This window comes from Colletotrichum karsti (assembly GCF_011947395.1).
Source record: "Colletotrichum karsti strain CkLH20 chromosome Unknown Scaffold28, whole genome shotgun sequence".
Classification (NCBI taxonomy): domain Eukaryota; kingdom Fungi; phylum Ascomycota; class Sordariomycetes; order Glomerellales; family Glomerellaceae; genus Colletotrichum; species Colletotrichum karsti.
The window spans coordinates 653,729-660,846 of NW_024065928.1; positions in this window are offsets into that span (position 1 = coordinate 653,729).

Consider the following 7,118-nt stretch of genomic DNA (forward strand, 5'->3'; position numbering starts at 1 on the left):
AGCTGCCAGAAGAGGCAAGGCAAGTGGATACAGTCCTTCCTCTTGCAGGCCGCAGGAACGGATTGAGGTTGCTCGCCGGAGACATCGGAGAGTTGACTGGCTCGCCGCTCCTCATTGGGGAAGGCGGGCAGAAACAAACAGCGGCTGGGCGTTGCCAAAGAAGCTCTGAAAGACGTCCATCTGTCGGGAATTGACATTTTCATGCACAGCCTCTGGGGGCCGTTGCAGCGAGACAAGTCATCGCATCTCGCGAACTCTCCCATTGTCTTCCGCGAACCGGAGCAGGGCGAGTCCTTGCGCCGCGGCCGGCCGGCTCCCAGATGGCCGTCGTAGACCACGATCCCGGAGCGGAGTCTTTCTGGTTGCTCGCGGACCTGCATTGGACATGTCTGATGAGTCTCATTTTGCGGCCCGATCAACAAACCACAAAGAAACAAGGTATGTTGGCGGAGAGGGAAGCAAAAAGAAGGTTTGGTCCAGGCTGGCTAGGCAGAATGGTAATGCATCCGCCCGTGTTAATCGTGCAGGTCATCAGCAAGTGAGGAGACCTGCCAATAATCTCCACATTGCAATATCGCTTGTTTTGGAGATGCAAGTTGAACGCTCCACGGAGGACTTTGCCCTTTTGCGCGGAATGCAGGCAGGCTGCAATAGTCGACACATCGCTGCCCTTATGTCATTGGCAAGATTGGCTTCTCCTGAGTTCTTGCAGAGACGAAGTTGCGGCCGCGACGGCACCGGCGAGGATACGTGCCGTCCGAGCACCGAGTAGTTTGATGAGACAAGACCGCTAACAGCTGTCTTGAGGAACGTAGTGTAGCTCGGACGAGAGCTTTGCAAGCCCAGTGACAGGCCAAGTGCCACGGCCACGAGTTGCAGCCCTCAGCAGCATCATGTCTGGCCGTTGATGATGCAAATGCAAGGAGAGTCCGCAACAGGTCGCGACGCACCGCCGACCACCATCTCGTCCTGGTGGTTGAGCGTCAGTGCAACAACGTGGCTCCCTCTGAGAGCCATGTCGGACATGATCCCTTTATTGACAAGCGTCGATTGCGCGACAGAGGGTGCTGAAGAAGTTCGGCTGGTCATCTCAACAAGAGGCTCGTGTTGTACCCCTGAAAGACCTGCGAAGAAGAGCAGCAACTTCCGATGCGACGCTGTTGTTTATCAGGTGAGCTGCGATGCAGGTCCGAGGGTCTGAGGATCCTTCGATTGACGTCGGGCTTTACTGAGGTGGTGGCCGATGAACCGCGATGTGTCACTCTGTAGTGTGCAGATGGGCAGTGCCTGCCAACTGTCGCGGGGTACGCTTGGACTGGGTCTTCATCGCTGCTGCCTCTGGCTGATAGGAACCGTTGGAGACGAGCCGTTGACGTACTGTCGTGGACTTCAAGACAGCTGCATTCCTCGCATCGTCCAGCTTCTTGCCAAAGCATTTGAATAGCGGACCGCAAACGTCCATGTCTAAGCGTGAGAGAGACAAAGGAGATTGATAAGGCTAAGACAATAGCAGCAGACGCTACTTCGTACATGCGCAAAGTGAGCCATCGCCAGATTGCATTCAGAACGACGTGCCTTCCTCATCTCAACTCATTCTCGACGAGGCCATCAGATTCCAGTCCGCAAATGCGCCAAAGACTGAGTGTGGTCGCTGCCGTAGAATGCCTGTAAGTTGGAGATGCAATGCGCCGTTTGGTGGAAATGGGTTGTCGTTGTTTTGGAGTGTAAAGTGGTGGGTGTTGCGCGGCCCGGCGCGGTACCTCTCACGTCGCTGCTGGGCGAGGATCAAGACGGAAAGCAGCACCTCACCCGACATTCGCGAGGAACGAGGAACCCGGAAGGCGCAGGGGCCAACATGCCAAGCTAAAGCTTGACTGGCTGGCAGCTGCGAAGAGGGCAAGAAGGCAAGAGGGGGGGAGGAAAGCACACTTTCTTCCTGCCTCAACCATTAGGCATTTTCTCTCAATCGCTCCTGCTCTCTCTGCGGATGCTGCATCGGTACGTATCTCCCACAGTCTGTTGTCGTCGCTGTCGCGGGAGGAGCCCTGCAAATTATGAAACATGCCTGGCGCATTGCTTCAGAAAATAGCTTGGGCTGCTAATATTCGGCGCTAATCCACTTCCAGTTGATTTTTCTGCTAGGCTTTACGACCACTGCCCTTCAGTTACTTTTTCCACACCCCCTTCCTTTGCGTGCCTCTCTATCTCCAACCCTCACTCGCCTATCCAACTCCAGTTACTGGCTTTCACCAAAAGCCCAAAGTACCACGCCAGACTGACCACACTACACCACGTACAGCGATGGACCATCGCAACACGGGATGATTTGCTGCCATGAGCCACGATTGTCCAAAGAAGTATTTGCCCAACCGGGCTGTGCAGAGGTTCATTCACGACCCATTGGACGGCAGCGCACCAATTGCGCCTGAATGCCATCAACCTCGTCGAATAACCTCTCATCGAAACTATGGGCCAACAAGCCATGTCTTGAACACCACTGGCGCTCGTCCCCTCATCGACCTTCATGCGGATCACTCCGCACTTTGATATTGGTCCTCGTCTTTTTGCTTCTTTTGCAGCCTTTGCATTACTATAGTACACTCTTCATCGTGGCGCTTGATGGCAACTGTTGCCCTCTCCATCATGGCCAATGCCTGGATACGCAATCTAAATCGCCATATCGACATTCACGCCTGCTCCCGACCTCTTCCTAGCATCTGCCCAATGTCGTCAACGGGCCTGCTTGAGTCGCGTCTTGCCCGTTAAACTGACTAAGAACACGATTTCGGTCATGTGGAGATTTTCGGGCTGCAGAGCCATCCCGTTTTCGACTCTTGCCATCCGATCCGGCAGACCTCATCACGGTTACGGTTGTCTGACGGAACACCGTCCTCGCTTGCTACGCAGTACGGATATGACTTGTGCGGGGTGGGCCTCTCGGGGATTAAACCATTCATCATCCGGCACCAAGAAAAACAAGAATACGGCACTGCGACTTGTCACACTCCTTCTTTCGCATCGCAAAGTCTTGTTCAACAGCTCCAGCGGTCCACTCGAGTGCCAAAAACACGTCGCGGTGCGAGGGACCACGGAGGGTGGCTTCATGGGTCGGAATCGCGACGTCGACGTTGAAATTGGGGGCAACGGCCTAACCTCGGACGACGAAGCTATGCCCTCATGCAAGGTCATGTTCTCAAGCATCAACCATCAAAGACGTCGACAAGACAAGACGGCAAACCGGCGCATTTTCTACGGTGTGGGGATGATTCGCAGGCTGGATGTTGTCCATGGACCGTGGTTGTGGTTGTTTGATCACCATGCCAGAATGCGACGCACACCCCGAGCTTTCTGAAACTCCCACTCAGCAGCTGCCATCTGCAAGTCGTCAGCGTCGAGCCCGAACACCTAGCTCAGTTCGTCTTCGTCCTCGGCTTGGGCGAGGATAATGGTTGTGGTCGTACAGAGTACTGGTGGTGCTTCTGCTGCTTCTGCTGGCAGGCCCAGGCAAGGCAAGCCCACGCTAGGTCCAAGTCAAGGTCCTTGTCCACGTCCAGCGAGGAGGATGAGCAGCTATCCTCGATCTTGCCTGATCGTCCCGCTACCCTGGCCGAGTTCAGTGCGTTCGGTCAGCTTGGGAGAGTTCACGGTGACCGCTGTCCACCCAGCGCACGGTCGGACATCATCCGCATGTCTGGGAAGTGCTGCCCACCGGCCTGCCGTCCACCTCCAGTCCAGTCGAGTCGAGTCGACATGACTTGTTGACTTGACGATGCCCTCCCATTGAGGAATGCCCGTCAAGGTGGTTGAACACACGGCTCGGACTCCCGGACTTGGGCGGGTTTGCAGCACGCAGAACGAGGGCGGAGACATTGCCCAAAAAGGAAGATGCACCGCAGTCTGGTCTGCCATGATACCATCTGCAGAGCCCCTCCGTAATCTTAAATGTTTACCATCTTGTGCGGTCCTGCAGGTAGCGGCAAACAATAGAGGGGCGACGGGAAACTCTCGAAGAATTATTGACGATCATTTTCCTCCTGACAGGCGCATCCTGTCCCGCGGGGACAACATCATGAGACTTCCGCCGAGGAAGAGAATGCAGCGACGAGGATGAAGGAAAGGGAAGTTCGGCCGGAACCCGTACCGCAAGTGGACAGCGAGCGCAAGGACCAGTTTCCTAACATGGCGGTCTTATTCATGTGCTCGCTGGACGAGGGTGGGTGTCTGGAGTCAACGGACAGCTCTGTGAGGCACTCAACGTCTGCTGCTATTTTGAGCCGTCACGGGACGGTGGGAAGCTCCAAGCTGGTCGTCCCATGAAGCCCCAAAACAAGCGCTCTCGCGACTCCTGTAGTCGCCGACGACGTCCGACTCAGAACGTCAGTGATGGTTCGACCCAGCGCGACGTTGATATCCATATTTCCCGAGATGACATCGTGGGCAAAACCCAGACAAAGCGTAACGCCTGAGGAATGCAGGCAGATGGGTTCGTCCCCACCAAACAAACCGCCGACGGAGCATTTTCGCGTGGAGGCGCATGGCCATCTGTTCCGTCGAGGAGGAAATCACGAGTACAGGTTGCCTACCTAGCCCCGTTCCCTTCCCTTCCCTAGAACGCCAGGGTTCTCACTCTCTCCGCCATTCGTCATACCGAGGACTTGTCTGACCAGTGAAGAGTCTAGACACAAGGCCTCATGGATGCTAGCCGGCCAAGGAGTGGAAAAGAAAGCCGTAAAAAGCAGGTCTCATCAACATGGGCCTTGGAGGTCCAGAATGCAAGATGCAGATGCCGCTCAGTCGGGCACACAATGGAAGGCAAGCACGCGCCGATGCTGACTGATGCCGTAGTGGGCAGTTTCAGAAAAAGACCCTGGGTGGATTCGGCCTAAGCTTAAGCCGCAGCGACCAATCAAAATCCTGAGGAGCTTGCCCTGCAAGCGCTAAGAGCTCTTCAGGAAGGTGATTGGCTCCCTCAGATTCATTCGATGACCTCTGGTGGGGTAGTGTGGATCCCTGGTCTGCTCGTCACAAGTGGACCCGTCACCCTCCTTCCTCCACTCCACCAGTGACCGACCGACCGACCACCACCAATCCACCACCACCCTTCCGCTCCTGCTTCTGCACTTCTGCGCTTTGCAGTGCACCACGAGTACCACGACACGTCCACTTCCTCTCCTCTTCCAATGTCTGGCCTGGTCTTCCCGTCCCACCTCTTGGGCCGGACCACACACACTCTCTGAAGTCGACATGGGCCAAGAATAGCTTTGGCTTTCTCAACCTCGCAGCCATTCATCTGGGAATCGTTGTACGGCGCATGCGGGAGTGAGATCGGGTCGCAGAACCTTCGACCGCCTTGCTCCGTCTGTTGTGCGTGTCTGGCGGTTGCTGAGATTGCCTACCAGCCTTTCACTTCACCTCATCGGCCTCGATCCCCCATCACGCGCCACAAGCCCCAGACCTGCCTTCCCGCTCGCTGTCGCGGGGCTCCGGCCGCCAGCAGGTCGACGTGGTCTTGACGCCGCCGTGGTATTTGCTGTCCAGGGAAACAGGAATAGAAACATCGCACTCGATGCTCGCCTACCTGCATGACCAGAGGAAGAAACATCAAGTCCAGGTTACCACGCCCACCCGCGATGGGGAATCGTCCGGCAACAGCACGCTGCTGGGAACGACTTGAACGATTAGATGAAACCTGAACCCCGAGAGGGACGGGGATCTGAGCATGCCGGCAGTCGACTACCTACCTAGCTGGGCAACTGTGCCTTCAGCCTTCAGCTACCCTACCTAGCGCTACTGTCATCATCCTTTTTTATTTCGCTATTTCTCCGCGCGGGTGACTACGAGAAAGAGATGGCCGCCACAAACGCCGCCGCTGCCGTGCCGTGCCTGGTCGGTCACCTGTCAAATCTGCACAATATTGTCCGACCAAAGTGGGCGAGTTCCACCAACTACTGCAAACTTCTTTCTTCAGGATTCCTTCGAGGCTGGCAGACTGGCAACTCTCATCCCAGTATTCGTATACGCAGGGCTGGCCGCCTCCGAGGTCCTGGACGGGAGATACAGATACAGCTAGTCTCGGTGAATTCCCCTGTGGGATCTCGAGTCCCTGGATACGGCTGGGTGGAGATGGGAAAGTCAACCAAACCCAGAGCCAATCTGAAACGACAGGGAAGACGGCCGATCTCCCTCGCCTCGCTGAGTCGACGAAACATGACACCTTCGACGTCGACTTCTGTTCTCGAGCCGTGGGCGTGGACCTGGTGGTGGGCATCAACGACAACCTCGTCCGCATTCCGCAATGCCCAGAACTGTGCCGGTTGCTCGCCAATGCCACGCGCCGCCCTGATTCGTGCGTGAACCTGCCTGTTCCCATCCGGTATGGTTCTCGTCTTTGGGAACGGTGGTGATGGCGGAGATGGACCATAAACGATGCGACAGCAGCATGCACCCAGCCATCCATTTTCAACCGTGGTTTCCTCGCCAGAAAACACTCCTCTCCACCCAGAATACGACGATGTCTGCTTCAATCGGGCAAGCACCAACAAGAGCTCGTGTTGATGTCAACCCGCAGTGTCTTCTCCAGTTTTTCCTGCAACCGACGGCCTTGTTCACGGGCTCCGCCTCTGCGGTCTGGAAGCGTGAAGGTGTGCTTGAGCCAATGTTGTGCAGCACCCGAAACACGGTGAGAGGGGCGATATTCAGGTACATGAAACTCGAGCGACGACTTTCTAGGGATGTCACATCGTTTTCCAGAACATTTTGAGGCAGCGATCGGCCGTTTATGTCAGCTTTGAACAGTCTCCCTCAGCAATCCGTCGTCTAGCGAAGGGTCCACCCCGGGAAGGCTGGAGTCGTCGACTGGGCCTGGGCAACGACACTGCGTCCCATGCCCACAGTCCCTGTGCAAGGAACCAGTATGGAGCGTTCCGGTTGGTTCAAGTCTGGTCCGACAACATTGACGGGACTCACCACCAACGACGGCTCACCTGCCAGAGTCGTGAGCGCTCGACGGGCTCCGCTGTCACGGATCCTGATGGATTACGGGAACGGACGGTCGACTAGGAGATCTGCAGGTCACGGACTGGTCCTTTCTGTCGATGCCTCGCGAGGCCGGGACGTAG